Source organism: Pan troglodytes, chromosome 21 (genome assembly GCF_028858775.2).
Source record: "Pan troglodytes isolate AG18354 chromosome 21, NHGRI_mPanTro3-v2.0_pri, whole genome shotgun sequence".
NCBI classification, from domain to species: domain Eukaryota; kingdom Metazoa; phylum Chordata; class Mammalia; order Primates; family Hominidae; genus Pan; species Pan troglodytes.
The window spans coordinates 46,933,756-46,950,153 of NC_072419.2; the positions used below are offsets into that span (position 1 = coordinate 46,933,756).

At 47.7% G+C, this 16,398-nt stretch overlaps 1 long non-coding RNA gene across 1 annotated transcript; it reads right to left on the reverse strand.

Moving 5' to 3' along the window:
- Window positions 1-247: 247 nt before the first annotated feature.
- LOC104003582 (uncharacterized) lies at window positions 248-11,811 on the reverse strand. The gene is made up of 4 exons (XR_010154025.1): window positions 10,516-11,811; window positions 9,331-9,397; window positions 2,493-5,996; window positions 248-2,118 (listed from the first exon to the last, which is right to left on the reverse strand). It is a non-coding gene; the product is annotated as an uncharacterized LOC104003582 (long non-coding RNA).
- Window positions 11,812-16,398: the final 4,587 nt, after the last annotated feature.

A 16,398-nucleotide genomic window follows, 5' to 3' on the forward strand; every position in this document is an offset into this window, starting at 1 on the left:
TGGTATATGTGGATTGTATACATGGTGTCTGTTTCTGTGGTGTGTGTGCATGTGGGGGGGTGTATATGTGCATGTGTGTGGTATATATGTAATAGTATGTGTGTGCATATACAAGTTCATGATGGCTTTGTAGTGGGAGAAAAGAGTTTCAGGACTCTGAGTCTTTTTTTTTCTGTTTACATTGTACATTTTCTTAGTTTTTTAAAACAAGCTTATACAAGTATCCCAAAAGTCTTAGTGCAAGTTTAAGCTTAACAAACTATTACTCCTTTAATCAGAAAAAAACAAAGACAAAAAAGGAAATATATGACAAAAGTCTGTGTAAAAACGTTACACCAGGAAAATCAGCAATGTTTGTCTTACAGTTTCAGTACCACTGGGTATTCCTGATACTGACTCGAGTCAAGGCTGGTGGGAAATCTGTGATCCCTCCAGCCCCAGGCACATAGCAGGTCTGCCTGGAGAGTCGCTGCTTGGACCCCAGAGAAAGTCAGCAGCATCTAAAGCCAAAACACGGGATGTTTTCTGGAGTCCTGCACACAGGCACAAGCAACACACACAGAGCTCTATGCACAAATCCCCCTTTCAGTGCACATTATTTGTTCTCAGCAAGCCCTGGTCTAGGCCGTGGCAGATCCGGCTTCCACAGCTGACTGCCCCTGACCCTGGACATGGCATTGTTACTTTCTGACCCTTGACTTGCCCCTCTGCAAAATGAAGTCAGATAAAAGATAATGCATGCAAAGTGCCTATTGCAGGACCTGATACATGGTAGGTGCTCACTGAATAGGGTTTATGAAGAAGAGGAAGCCCACAGCCCATCCCGGCTCCCTGGGCTCCAGCCAGATAGGAGTATGTCATAGGAGGCCTGCTGGCCACCTGGAGAGAGCAGAGTCCACTGATCTTATCAGGTCAGCCTCACTCTGCCCCACGCAGAGCTGACTTCTGTCCTCTAGCCACCCAGACATGTGGTCCCAGATGAATCAGTACATGTGTAACATGATCTGGTGGCCCCAAGGCTCAGAGTCATCACTGCCTACCTATGAGGGAAGAAAGATAATCCCCTTTTGCAGATGGGAAAGCTAAAACTAAGGTTATTTAACTTCTATTTTTACATCTTCTGTCATTGATTCATTTGATGTTTAAATGAGATGTGCATGAGAAGTAGGCACTGCATGAGGCTTGGGCCCGGAGGAGACGGCAGTAAACCAGACCTACAATGTCCATGCTGCCACAGAGACAGGACCAGCTTCACCGGCATGCGACCTGCATAGTCACACAGGACTCTGCAGTTAGAAAGGGCAATGCCTGGTTTAATGTTCTGCTTTGGCCATCTTGAATGTCTTCATACTTTTTAAACAAAAATTTTATTTTATTTCCATTTTGCACTGGGCCCTGCACATTATGTAAGTGGTGGTGTTAGGAGTTAAGAGGTCATAAATCCAAATTAACAGTGCCCAGCAGATGAATATATCTACAAGGGAATCAGAGCAAATCTTGGAAACATGGGGGTTTAACCATGGTGGAGGTGGGGAGTAGCTGACCCAATCTAAAGCTTTAGTCCTTGCCTTCCTAAGGGAATAACATTTTGGCAGTAGCCCGAAAGGCAGGTAGAAATGGGTAAAGCGGTGGAAATGAAGTTTCTTAACTATAAAATGGAAACAGCGATCTCCTGACCCCACAGGACCAGCCATGACAAAATTTTACTCAATTCATTCCATTCATCCATTCATTCATTCCAGCAACATACAGCACCCACTCTGCTGCAAGTGCTGACCAGGCACCCCATACATCCCTGTCCTGTGAAACGTGTGTTCTAGCAGATAATTATTTATCTATTCCTGGGATTTGTGCAGGAAAGAGGTGTACAGGGTGCTAACGGAGCACGTGATGGGGGCTGGACTGGGTTGGGGGCACAGTTCTCAGCCCCGCCCAGGGCTGGGCACAGAGGAGGCTCTAGGAGATTGCAGGCTGGCAGAGCCTGGCTCTGCAGAGCAGTCAGCTGTGGACACAGGCCCAGGAGGGAGCTGTGGGCCCTGCTGATTTGAGGAGGCACCATGCCAGCAGCCGCCTGGCTGTGTCCTGGTCCCAGAGGCAGTGAGTAGATCTTAGGAGGAGCTGGCCCAGGGCAGGAGAGGGCAAAAGAGAAATAAAAAGTTTAATTAAAGACAGGCAGCTTTTGGAGGGAGGGAATAAAGCAGGCTAGCCTTACTGACTAGCTGCTGTGTCCCTGCTACTTCATCGCATCTGTCAGATCACCTTCATGGCCCTCTAAAGCATGTGCCTCTATGTTACAGTAGAGGAAACTAAGTCTCAGACAGGCTAAGCAACCTCCCAAGTTCATGTATGATGTTGGAACCAGAATCTAGTCTTCTGATTCCCAGAGTAAATTCTGCTGCTTCTACCCATGTCCCCTCTGAACAAAAATCTGCCCAGGTATTTGACAAGCCACCAGAGAAATTTCTTTCCAGCCCAGAACCAGCAATACTTACATCTCTCCTGAGCAGTGGGTTTGCTTTTCCTTGAGAAACACCATGGGTCTCACAGTTGATCTTTTTTCCCTCTTCCCATTGGCCACTAGGAGGCCCAGCATCAACTCTTGGCCCATCTCAACACAGCTTTTACGTCATCATGTCACTTCTAGTTCAATCTGGACTTACCTACCTTGCTTTTATTTTCTGCCTTTTGTTTTTGTTTTCTGTTTGGGGGGTCTTTTTAAACTAATTTTTAATGTGCTTTGGCTCACTCTATTATACAGTTTCATTAAGCCATCTCCAACCTCTTCTGCATTCTCTACATGTCTGCTTTGCCTCTCCTTCTCTGCAGAGAGCCTTTCTGTGGCTCCTTATGCACAAGGCCTGGGTGAGGCTTCCTGGTTTCCTGTTCTCACCCTTTCCCATTCAAGCTCCCACCACATTCTGACCAGTACCCAGAATCCAAACACCAATTTCCAAGGAAAGATGAGGCTTTTGGCCCAACTTGCTCCAAACAACTGTGGCCATGGGCTGGGTCACACAGCAGAAATATGGCAGCAGCATTCCATCCCTGCAGGGTGATACCCAGGCTCCTTACCCTGGCTCTCAAGGTCCCTTAGGACCTGTGTGCAGCCTCTGCTTCCCAGTTCCAGTTATCCGGCACCTCACTCCCCAGCCACATGGGGCCTACTTGCTGTTCTGGAAACTCCCTCCATTGCCACCTGTGAGCTTTCACCCAGGCTAATTCCTCCACTGAGAGCCCTGTCCCCCAGCTCCATCTGTCTAAGTTGATGACAAACACAAAGGCTGCCTCCTCTCCTAAGCCTGCTCCATCCTCCCCACCAGCTCTTATCCTCCTCTTGGCTCCCACTCCATGTCCTTTATCCACCTTCCTGACCCTGCACCCTGAGTTTCCATAAGGCTCAAACATCCCTCACAAGATGCCAGCCTCCAGGAAGACAGAGACTCTGGAGCCAGCACCACATGCCTTGTGGTGAGACAGATCTCAGTTCAAATCCTAGCTCAGCCACTTAGCAGGAGGACTTGGCAAACCTCCCAGGCTCTGGAAGCCCCCACTCACAGTCACATGGAGTTATGGTTGGGTTGCGCGAGAATCAGCAAAGTCAGGAGTGCAGAAGGGCTGAGCATGGAGCAGGCGCCGAGCATTTGATGAGTGAATGAGTGGATTTGTGCCTGAAGCTGAGCGTGTTCTCAGTAACTTACATATACACTTCACTCTCAAACTCTTGGGCAGTAGCCCATATACCTGTCCATGACCTTCTTGGATCCCAGGGACACCAGGAAGGGCATGGTGAGCACACACCCTGGAGAGAGGGATAGGCCTCAACAGACCTTGGGCTCAGGCCTGGCCCATCCTCAATCTCACCCTCAGAGGAACCCACACTTGTCCCTGCTTTTAGGGGAGCATGTCTTAGCCCCTTTGTCCCCTTCAAGCTTCTCACCATCTCCTGTCCCATGGAACTCCCCTAGGATGGGAAGGATGTTAGGAGGGGAAGGTAGAGAGCGGGCTGTATTTGCTGATGAGCACCCCCTCTGTGCCAGGCACTGTGTTTATGCTTTATGGGCATTTTCCCATTCACCCCTCATTTCTCATTTACCACTTTACCAGATTACCATGATTCTATCCATGTTACATATGCAGAAAGTGAGGCTTAGAGAGATGACCCGGCCTCCCCAGGCCATTCAGGGGTTGAAGCCAGAATTTCAGGCCAGGACTGTCAATCTACAGAAGCCAGGGTCTTGCTAATATGCCAAAGTGAGGATCACCCCACCCCCAGTAAGAACCTCCTGCCTGGGTCCAAGGAAGGTTAGCCTCTGCTCTCCTAAGTGCTGGATGAAGATCCTTTACAAGGAGCCAAGAGTGGACAACAGTGAGCAGTGAGCGCTGAGGGCCCAGGCTGCTGGGCCAGCTGAGCTCTCCTGGCAGGGGATGGAGCCAAGTGTCATTACCAGAAGGCAGAGTGTGGGTCAGGAGCCGGCTCCTTGCTCACCATTCAGAGTGCCTTGAGAAGGACAGCTGTAGCTGACTGCACTTTGTGCAAAGAGGGCCTAAAGCAGCAGGGCAGGACTTGAACTCAAGGCTACATGCTATCCTAGATGACACTTGGGAACTTCACTGGGCCCTTCTCTAAGATCTAAGCATGGACCAAGCGCCTTAGAGATCTCCTCACCAGTAGATTGTCCTCTAGAGGAGTAAGTGGGCACCAATCATGGCTGGCAAGGTCATGATTACAGCAGTGAAGAAGAAGAAAAAGAAGAAGAAGGTGGGTGGTGGCAATGATGGCGATCATGATGGCAATAATAGCAGAGGCCCATGTATCCACCAGACACTGTTCTAAGCACTTTATGACATAATAATCCTATGGAGTAGGCACAAGTATTATCCCCATTTTATGGAAGAGACTGAGACATGGATGGTTAAGTAATTTGTCCGAGATCACACAAATAGTGTATTAGAGGTAACACTCAAGTTTCAGAGCCTGCGCTTTTCTTCACAATGCCTATGTTATATTTACAACACAATGAAAATGGCAATCACTATTTATTGAGCATTTACTATGCATCAGAAACTGTGCTAAGCACTTTATTTGCATTATCTCTTTTAATTTTCACAAGAGCTTTAACACTTGGCAATAGTATAGTTCCATTCACAGGATGTAAAATTTGAAACCATGAGAGGTAACATAACACGTGTGAGGTCACAGGGCCAGTAAGTGCAGAGGTGATGGTCAAACCCAGGCACGATGACTTCAGTCTCCCCATCTTAACCACTGAGGCACAGTGCTTTTCTGTGGCTATATATGCATGTGCACACACACTCTTCCATGAGCCCATGTGCACACACACACATGCATACCGGGACGAACTTAACCCACACAGACTCACAGCAACATGGACACCAAAAGCTGGCTGTGTCATCAATAAGTTAGGGATCCAGGCCTTTGGTCTCAGGACTCCATAAAGTAGTTCCCAAGGTGGGAAGCAAGTCTGTGCTGCAACTATGCAAATCTTCGTTCCCCAGCCAGGGCTCTGAGCATCTGGACAAAAACTGTGGGGGTGTGGGGGTAAGAATATTTGCGCTCAGGACTGAAACTCCAGATTCCTTTCAATGTACATTCACAGCTGTAAATCCCACTTCCCAGGAGCTCCTGCTGGGGTTTGCACACCACCTTCCAAGGTCTTCCTTCCCTGCCAGTTAATTTCAGTGTGAATTGAACCAGAGATCTTGGCCAGAGGATAAAACTGGTTGTACCTGCTTGACGATCTCCCCAGCTGCCATGCAGAGTCTGGGCTTTCTTCCTTCCAGGTTGCTTCTAGGAGTATTTCCTAAGCTCATGCCTCTTCCTGTAAGTCCTGGCCATAGACACTTGATACACTCAGATCCAGCCCCCTTACACCTCCTGGGGAGACACCACTGATAAGCCCAGCCATGCCCATGACAATCACAGCAGCCACCACACACAAAACATCATGGACAAGTTCTGTCTCCAAAGGTCCCTCCTGAAATCAGAAATGAGCAAGATGTTCCCCACCTTACCAAGAGGCAACGAAGGAGGCTCAGAGAGATGAAGTGACCAGCTCCAGTCTCCACAACCAGAAGAGGAGAAGTTGGGTTTAAAACTACATCTACCATACCTACCTCACCTGGTTCTGCAACCTGAATTTCTTCCAGACCCCCATTCTGGCTCCAGTGAGCATTTAAGAGGAAAGAAAATGTCGTCCTTTAGGAGCAATGCAGGAGAAGGTGCATCCTTCCCTAAAGAGGGAAGGATTACAAGTGACAGAGAGCTTCATGGGGAATCAGCTCAGACAAACGTGTGGAGGCCATTGAATTCCAGGCAGCTTCTGGAGACTGGTTTGGCCAGAGCACAGGATGAAGAGTAAAGAATGGAGGGGCAAGGGCTGAAGCTGCAGAGCCCTGAAGGCCAAGCTAAAGGATTGGAAATGTGTCCTGGTTACCATAGGGAGCCATCAGTGGTTTCTGAGGAGGACCAGATGCCAGTATTTCCAAAGAAAATTAATATTTTTTTTGAGACAGAGTCTCACTCTGTCACCCAGGCTGGAGTATAGTGGCGCGATCTTGGCTAGCTATAACCTTTGCCTCCTGCATTCAAGTGATTCTCCTGCCTCTCAGCCTCCTAAGTACCTGGGATTACATGCATGAGCCACCACACTGGGCTAATTTTTGTATTTTTAGTAAAGACAGGATTTTGTCATGTTGACCAGGCTGGTCTCAAACTCCTGGCCTCAGGTGATCCACCTGCCTCAGCCTCCCAAAGTGCTGGGATTACAGGTATGAGCCACAATGCCAGGCCAAGAAAATTAATTTAAAGGCAATATCCCTAACAAAGCACAGATGGCTTAAGAAGTGGAAGCACAGCTGGCTGAGGGGGACACTCCTCTCAAAGTTAAATCTCTACTGAATAAAATCCCAGAAGCATTTTCCAGCCTGTTACAAATTCACCAACTTCAGCCATCATCCAAACCCTGGCCTCAGAAAAGGAGAAATATTAACAACATAGCCCCCAGATTCAGACTTCCCGGGTTTGAATTCTAGCACTGGCATTTACTAGCTGTGCATCCTTGGGCAAGTTGCTTAACCTTTCTGTGATTCCATTTCCTCATTCAGAAAATAGGGATAATAATATCCCCCTAACTCACTGGGTTATTATGAAGGTTATGTGAGTTAGTGGTAAAACGTTTAATAGTGCCAGGCATATGGCAAGTGTCTGTCAAATAAGGATCTTTGTGTTCACAGACCCTGATCTATCTATCAAAATGAAAATAGAATGAGTATGATATGGTGTGTTCTTAATGATCCATTTCTAGGTCCTTGTGATCACCAATTCCTCTTCTACCCAAAAACAACCCCTTGGATAATATGCCTCAAAACATTTGGGCTCACAGGTCTATCATATGCAGAATAAACCTATTATATATCAACAATTTCATAGGGCTCAGCCTAATGCTTCCACTTTTTTGAGAGCTGGAGTTTTTGACCCATTTTAGCATTCTCTCTTTTTTATACTCTCTTTCCTCATGTCAACAGAGAAAGGAAGGTGAGTTCCCAAAAGAACACATCCTTTTCAGAGACCTTGAGAAAAAGAAAGATCTTTGAGACATATGGTATCTACAATCTAAATGATATGTAACTTTCCTATTATACAAAAAATATAAAACCCAAGGTCACTCTCTGTTGACCTTGAAGAAGACAGAGGCTGGACAAGCTAACAGTCAGACAACTATGGATCCCCTTCAGAAGATTATGTGAGGGCCAGGGCAAACTCTTGCACTCAGCTTCTGCCCTTCAATCTTCCCCAAATCACCTGAGAGTCTGACGTCAGCATCTTGGACTGCCAAAGCTATAGTTCTGTTTTTGTTTCATTGACACAGGAAGAGGCTCTCTAAAAGCAGAACCCAGATGAAGGGTGGCTGTCAGGCTTCCAGGAGGACATTTTTCCTGGGCAATCAGGGCTGGGAAACCAAACATATCTGGGAGCAGCCACGTCCCCCTTATCCCCTTGTATTCCTCTAAAGACCTTTGGCTCTTTACCTCGCACTGGAAGGGATCAGATATAAATGTCACTAGGTCCATTTCACAGCTAGGTAAATGGAGTCGGGGAATCTGACTCTCAGGCAATTAACAGAACTGAATTTTGAAGCATTGCTCTTTTCTGGGGCAAAGACCAATGACTTGTTGATTTTGCAAACAAGGCAGTGACATGATCCATGTTTGAAAGAGGACCCTGGTAGTCTTAGAGGAATAGGGTGGGGACTGGAGGTGAGTTCTAAGACTCTGGGAATTGACCAAGAAGGAAGTGGGGGGGATACTCCAAACTAAGATGTGGTGGTGGAAACAGACAGGAAGTTGCTTCTGAGAGGGGATACAAAAACAGATTTGTCCCCAAGAAATCAGCTTGTTTCTCAAAAACTGAAACAAGGATTCAAGGAGGTTATTTGGGCTGGTGGTATTAGCAGGCACCTGGAGACACAATCTCTCCCAGCTCTGCTTGGAGACAGATTCCCCTGACTGTATTTACCTAGCTGTGAAATGGACCTAGTGACATTTATACCTGATCCCTTCCAGTGCGAGGTAAATAGTCAAAGATCTTTAGAGGAATACAAGGGGAGTAGGGGGACATGGCTGCTCCCAGATACGTTTGGGCTCCCAGCCCTGATTACCCAGAGAAATGTCCTCCTGGAAGCCTGACAGCCACCCTTCATCTGGGTTCTGCTTTTAGAGAGCCTCTTCCTGTGTCAATGAAACAGAAAGTAGGAGTTTGGGAAGGCTGATTTTGACTTGAGGACACTGAATACAATCTTTTCTGGGTGTTTACAAAGTGTGTTTACCAAGCAGCCACTCTCCAAACCCTAGCAACTGCTTAAAACAAGAGAGCTGCTGATTTGTGGAGTGTTTTCTTTTCAAAAAATATCGCCGTAAATGTTGGATTTACAGACATTATTTCCTTTTAAAAATAACTTGTCAAGGGGACAAAAGTATTTAAGAGGCTTTCTTCTCAGCTCAGAAAGCCATAGGGAGGAGGAATGGTTTGCCTTGGAGTTTTTTGGTTTTTTTGGGGGAGGGATTTTTTATTTTGCATGAGGTTAGAGCTAGGAGTAGGAGAAGTAGGAGGGGCAGTTGGAAAGCAGGTGGGATGTTGGTTAGCTCTTTGCCTTCGGAATCCCAAACCCCTTCTCTGATTGCTCCTTCCCTCACCTTTTTCCCCCAAAAACCCACCAGGATCTAGGAGAAAACAAGATTGAGCTCTACTTTGCCCCCTCCCTTTCCCTTTCCCCCTCCCCTGCAGTCCCACCCCAGCGCTCCCCCACCTACCTCTCATATCAGGTGTCAACTTCTTCTTTCTCTCCACAGATGCCACAGTGTGTCCCCAAGTGCACCACTGATGGTATACAAGATTTTGGAGGTTGACATACAAATAAGCTTTAAAAAAATTTTTAGCAGTACATATTTTTTAGAGTACCAAAAAACACAGAGATAGATAGATAGATTATAACAGATAGATAGATAGATATGAATGACAGATCATAGATATGAATGACAGATATAGGTAGATAATGATCGACAGATGATTGATAGATATGATTGACAGAGAGATGATTAATAGATGATAGATATGAATGACAGATAATAGGTAGATAATGATTGGCAGATGGATGATTGATAGATATGATTGACAGATAGATTAATGATTGATTGATAGGGCGAGCCAGGACCTCAAACCCATGCTTTCACAGATATTACCCCTTTCCTTTTTAAGCACATTTTACACAACACATGATCATTCAACCAATTATTGGGTTGTTATGGTCCTACTAAGTGCCAGGCACCATTTATCGTTCTTAGGAACATCAGTAAACAAAACAGTCACCAGACACTGATCTCACAGAGCTTATATGCTGGCAGGCAAAAGCAGGAAATAAGCAAGAAGTGAATAATAATCTGATAAATTCTAAAGTGATTAGTGCTATAAGAAAAGAAATAAAGAAAAAAACAAGAAAAGAAATATTAAAGAAAAATAAGGCAGGTCAGCAGTGCCCAGGGAGGGGGAAGGGGGTAGGTTCCCAAATTTAATGGAGTAGTCAAAATAAGCCTCATGAAGGAGGTGAGATTTCAGCAAGAACTTGAAGGAGGTGAGTAAGTTCACTACAGGTTTATCTGGGGGAAGAGTGGTTCAGGCAGAGGGAAGAGCTTCAGCAAATTCCCTAAGCAAGGGCCATAACCAGCCTCTTCCAGAAATAGTAAGGTGGCCAGTGTGGCTGGAACAGAGTGAGCAAGGCAAGAAAGTAGAGGGAGAGAAAATCAGAGGAGACAGATTCTGATTCTGATCACTTATTTTAAATGTAATTAAAACTAAATGAAATTTAAAATTCAGATTCTCAGCTGCATGAGCCATGTTTCAAGGGTTTAATAGCCACTTGTGGCTAGTGGCTAACTTATTGGGTAGCACAGATAAGAAAATTTCTCTCATCACAGAAAGTTCTATCAGATGACACTGACCTTGAGTGTTTTGGCTCCTTTTTTGGCTTGGTTAACTTTTATTCGACTTTAACAGCTCAAACATCACTTCCTCCAGGAAGGCTTTTCTGACCACTCTTCCTGTACATCAGCTCCACTGTCCTATGCATGCTCTCAGAGAGCCAGGTGGCTTTCCTTCGTATCAGTTATCTCTTTGTGAAATCGTACACTAATTGGCAGTGCTTGATGGCTTGTACCTGAAGTCCCAGCTACTCAGGAGGCTGAAGTGGGAGGATCACTTGAGTTCAGGAGCTTGAGGCTACAGTGAACTATGGTCACTGCACTCCAGCCTGGATGACAGAGTGAGACTCCACTGAAGGAGGAGGAGGAGAAGGAGGAAGAAATTTTATGCTCATTAGTACAATATCTTACTGATGTCTCTCTCTCCTAATACATTGTAAACTCCGTTGTTTCTGATTTGGTTCATTGTTATATTGCCAGCACCTAGCACAGTGCCTGACGTATGAAAGACAAATAATTTGTTAAACAATCCAATGAATGGTTTTAGGTGGCAGGACTAGAAGCAGGGTATTCACTAAACAAAAGGTTATAGCACCGTGGAGAACTGTGATTCAGTAGGCTCCTGGGACCCAAAATTTTGCTGGGTGAGAGCATCTCCAGAGGCTGGAGTCCCTACTGCGCCAAACTTGGATTCAGCTCAGGACCCTTAATCATTTTTGCACCCACCTTCTCACCAAGGCCCCCACATGCTGTCCCTCCAGGATAACAACAGCATAGCATCTGTCTTTACCAGAGAAGCCAAGTCTCAGATATTCACATAATGCCTCTTCATTCCTTCAGTCCTGTGCTTGCAGCAGCAGCAGCAGCGGCAGCATTGAAATGCTTCCTTCTGCTGCTCGCGAATCCGAGGAGTGGGGACCGACCTTGGCACATTTGCTGGGATGCCTGGCTAGGCAAGGAGAGTGCCGTGTGCTCCAGCACGTATGTGGCCGCCCTCATGGAGCAAATGCCGGACTGCACAGCCCTGGATCTGACAGGTAACACGCAGCAGCTGCATGATTTACAAGGCCTTGTGGGAAGAGGTTTTGTCTCCCACTTTGAGAGCTTGAGTGCTTCATATAAATATTTATGGGAGTCTGGGGCCTCCATTAACCCTACCAGTACCACATTTCACTTGTTACATGGTGCTTGTCTGTGAATGAATGTGAACACCCGTGTTCAGTTATACATGCATGTATGCATGTGCGTGTGAGGATGTACATGGACTCCTATGCATTTTGGGAGAGCATGTGTAATCAATTGTATCTCAATGTGAGTATAAATACATACACTTATGTGCACATAATTGTGAACATTGTATCCACACTGTAAATGCATGTGCATGAATATTTGGACATGCATGCATATAGGCATGGATACATACATATGCATACATGTATAATGTATGTGTATATGTTTGTGTGCATGTATGTGGGCACATGAATATGAGAGTTTGTATCTAGCAAATGAGCACACGTGGATTCTGTGCTCCAATGTGTATGCAGGCCTGCCTCCATATTTGTAAGCATGAGTGTATACACATGCATGTTTATTCATGCACCTGCTCTAAGAACATATGCATATCTATGTGCAGGTCTAGAGCTTCAACATTACCCCAGAAACAGCTTTCATTAAACTATGGGCGATTCCATAAAAATTGCCTCGCCTAGAGGCTGCTGCTTCTATAAACACTTTTTCTGGTAATTATGATATATTTACTGGTAAGTTCAATTGAGAACAGATGAAAGGTGAAAGAACTAACTGTTCATTAATTGCAAACAGTACCAATGTCCCAAGACAATGATGCCCAAAGTGTCCTCCTCCACCACACACAGACACACAGACACAGACACACACACACACACACTTCCCACCACCATACTACTCTGCCAGAGATTGAAATGAGCAACAAAGCTGCAGTTTCTCTCTGACACCCTTGTCATCATGTTTGTACTTGTGCATCTCCAACTTCCCATCACCCATCTCTTTGCCTGGGGATGCAAGGAGATCATCTTATGGCTGGAGAACATGAAGCACACCCTTGTAAATGTAACTACCCTCTGCAGAGGGATTTAGAGAGGAAACTGTCATCAAAGATGACTATGTCCCACTCCTCCATACTTCCCCCCACTCAAGTGTTTCAGATAAGGCATAGTGGACTTACGAAGTTTGGTGACAAAAATACAAATTTCAGCACCAGATAGGTGGGGACTCAAGTTCTAGTTCCTCCACAGGGTGACACTGAGCAAATAGTAACCACTCTGGGCTTTACTCATCTCTGACCTGCAGATAATAGTAACCCATGCTTCATAGAGTTAAGTGAAATGTAATAATGAAACTAATCTCACAGTTTGGTTACACTTCTGCTTTGTGACCTTCCTGCCCATTGTCCACAGAAAGGGACATTTGTGCCATGCTCCGGCTCCCAGAACACAAAGGAGGATGGGTGTCAAGCCCTGCAATGGGAAGCACATCCCTTCTCTGTCCACTCAGGACAGGCAGAAGTGAGCCCCCAGGCCAGTCCAGGTCCATGATCTCTCTAGAGTAAGGCTCAGGTACCTGTAACACCAGCAGAAGCAGGGAAGTGAAGGTGCCAGATCCAGAGAAGAAACAAAGGGACACAAAGAGTGAGCTAAGGGCAGCTGTGGCTCCTGAATCCGATGGAGTCCTGGGCTATGATCAATGTCTGCCTCATGCTCCAAAGCTCTGAAGTGGGCACCTTGTAGTCTCCCACCCTGCTGTCCATTTACTGGAAGGAGTCCAAGCCTAGGTAAGATATACAGATCCCCAAAAAAGAAAACACAACAATATAAATGTTGGACTTGTGGATTTCATCTCCCTTCTTATGCTGAAACTGGCTTCTTCCAGAAAGTACCAGGGCTCCTCCCACTGCCTCCAAAGCTGTCCCTCCAGCCCAAAGACAACATCCCTTTGATACAAATACGAAAGAATGTGTAATGAGTGGCTGGTATATTTCATGAAAGTAACTTCACATGAAAGAATGCAGAGAGGCAGCTAAAACTGAGTTTGGCTTCATAACAAATCATTAATATAGGTGATTTTCCACATTGAAGTAGTAACTTATTTCATGTATTTTATTTCTTCCAAGTGAGAACACTGAGCTCTGATTTTCTTATCTAAATGCATCTTTTAGGAGGGATTCTGGGATAATGTATATAATGCATCTTTTATTATCCTAAAAGATAGGATAATATAAGATGCATCTTTTAGTATGCATCTTTTAGGATAATATGTGTAAGACAACGGAGAAAGACATTAAGAAGACTAAGTGTGAGGCACAGGAAATTGACAGAACGTGGTAACGGTGTTCAGAAATGAAGGAGGCATACGGAGGATGCGGAGGAGATACGGAATATGTGCTCCCCAGTTGGAAGAGGTGCTCTCCATGGTCTGGGCACATGCTCTAAGAGGCAGGAACTATAGAAAGAATAAAATTTCAGCAGTAGTAGCTGCCGCCTTCGCCAAAATAAGGCTAGGCTTCTAGGCCGGGAACGCCCAGCCTGGGAAGCCGAGTAAGGGCTACTTCCACGGACCAGGTACTCCCTGGACGCAGAACTGTCCCTTCACTGCAGCTGGATTGTCTTCTGAGTGTACTGGGCTAGGCAACAGCACAGAGCAGCTTTACCAACCAGATTGATTTCTTTTAGGAGGGCTGCTGGAAACCATGCTGCCTAATGGATGTGCCATTTGAGGACTTTTATTTTGTTGGGGGGGAGGAAGAGCAGAGCAAACCTCTAATCTTCTCTTCCTTACATAACAAATCCAAACACAACTATCTCTGGGATGGGAGGCCAGGCCAGCAGACTGCAGGCTGCAGAGGGAAGGGTTACGCAAGAAGCCAGTTCAGAGTTTTCCTTTCTGAAAACAGAAGGGCCTGGAGTGCAGATTTTGCACCTGAAAGCCTGCAAGGGAATGACCAGAAACTCTAAACCCACTGTCTCCAGAAGCCGGGACAGGAAGAGCTTGGGGAGTGGGGATGGGAGAGCAAGAGAGTAGGGGGTTTGCCTGGTGTGGCAGAAGCTGCAACTCCAGGTCACAGAGAAAGCCAAGTGACCAGCCTGGTGGATCTGGCGTGGTTCCTGGCAGCTCCCACTGCAGTATGGGTCCAAGAGGCCTCTGGGCGGGCACAGGCTGAAGCAGTGGGTAGGAGTCGAGTGCCCTCTGACAGGCAGGGGCGTTGTCCTGCCACAGAAATGCCCAGAGACCCGGGACCGAGGGAAGCCTGCCTGGTTCACTGAAAGAGGGATCTGGGTCCAGGTCCCAGGCTCAGCTTCCCCGGAAATCCCTTCCCGGAGAACCGACTGGTGCCGGTTCCCCCGCCAGTGGGGTGCCGGTTCCCCCGCAGCGGGGCGCCGATCCCCAGCGAACCTCGCCACTGGGGGAACCTGGAAGGGAAAAGTGGGATAGTTGGAGCGGTCAAGACGAGAGCCCGGAGCAGCGGGCCCTGGTCCTAGTGCTGCGCGGTGGCTCGGGGGACTCCAGACTCTCATTCCCCCGCGCCGCACACTCCAGCCACCTCGGGACCCCGCTCGGCAGCCCTTCCCCGCCAGGCAGCGCCGAGATAAAAAACAGAAGAGAAATCAGAACAGAAGGAGAAAGTTTTCTGAAATGAAAGAGGTTACGAAGGAAGGGCTAAAAGAATGGGAAATGTCAAAGAAAGAAAAAGGATGCCAGGAGGCAAGGGAATGGTGCCTAGGCTCCCACCCGTCCCCGCGCACGAGGACCCGAGGCTCCCGGCAAGCCCAGCTGAGCGCCTTCCCCGACCTGCCTCTCTGAAAGTGGCGGCGGCGGATCCAGTCCGCACAGCCTCCCGCACACCCCCAGAGATCCGGGGTCGCAAGAGCCGGGATTCGCGCCGGACTAGACTGCAGCTGCTCCAGCCAGGGGCGCGGTCCGGAGGGAAGCCCTCGTCCGGGGGCCTGCTGTGCCCCGTGCGTGCGTCCGGGTGTCTGAGCGTGCCTGTCTCTGAGTGCGTCTCCGGGTGCAGGCGCCAGCCTGTCTACGTGGGACGGGTGCTGACTTGGAAGACTCCCGGCGCTGGAGGATTTTCCCCCGGGGATGTGAAGGATTGCAAGGAGCCCGCGAGCCGCAGGGAGCGGTGGGAACGGAAAAGGAGGATGACGGTGGCGGGGTGCTGCTAGGATGGGACGTGCCCGAGGGCCTTGGGACTCGGTTCTCTTTTCCTGGGCTTGTGGGCTCTGGGGCATCACGGCGGGTAAGGACGACAGGCTACAGGAGGAGACACAGCCGGGGCTTGCCTGATGTGCGAGTCCGCCCTGGAGGCTCCGGAAGCCCGGGCCTCCTCCAAGGAGCTGCCGATTCCGCCTGACTCTCGCCTGCTTGCGCCCCTGGCGGGTTAGTGCTCACTTGGAGGGTTGATGCGGGGACTGACAGTGCCTCAATGTCAGTCCCCGCACCATCAATGTGGGTATCAATGAGGGCATCAATGTGTGCAGGATCTGTCTGTGTATCTGTGTGTCACTGTATCACTAAGACTGTGTTCTGGGATTGTCAGATTCTCCGAGAGGCAGCTGGTCACTCCAAACCGGCTTGAACCACTTTGTCTTCTGGATGCAATGTTGATGGTATTGGTCACTGGGTCGATGTCTGTGCTTCTGTGCTCTGGGGAAGAAAAGCCAACACTTTGGAGTTTGCAACCCTCCCCAGCTCAGAGGCTAAGGATGGAGAATGTCAGTCCGCTTGGGACGATTCCAAAGGGAGTCAGGCCACCGGATTTAGGGTCTCCACCAGCCAGGAGTTCGTGATCTTTTTGGTCTCTGGAGCCATGCAGTGGGATTTCCTCTGGCACCCTACCTGAGCGAAGCCTCTTTCACCACAAAGAGG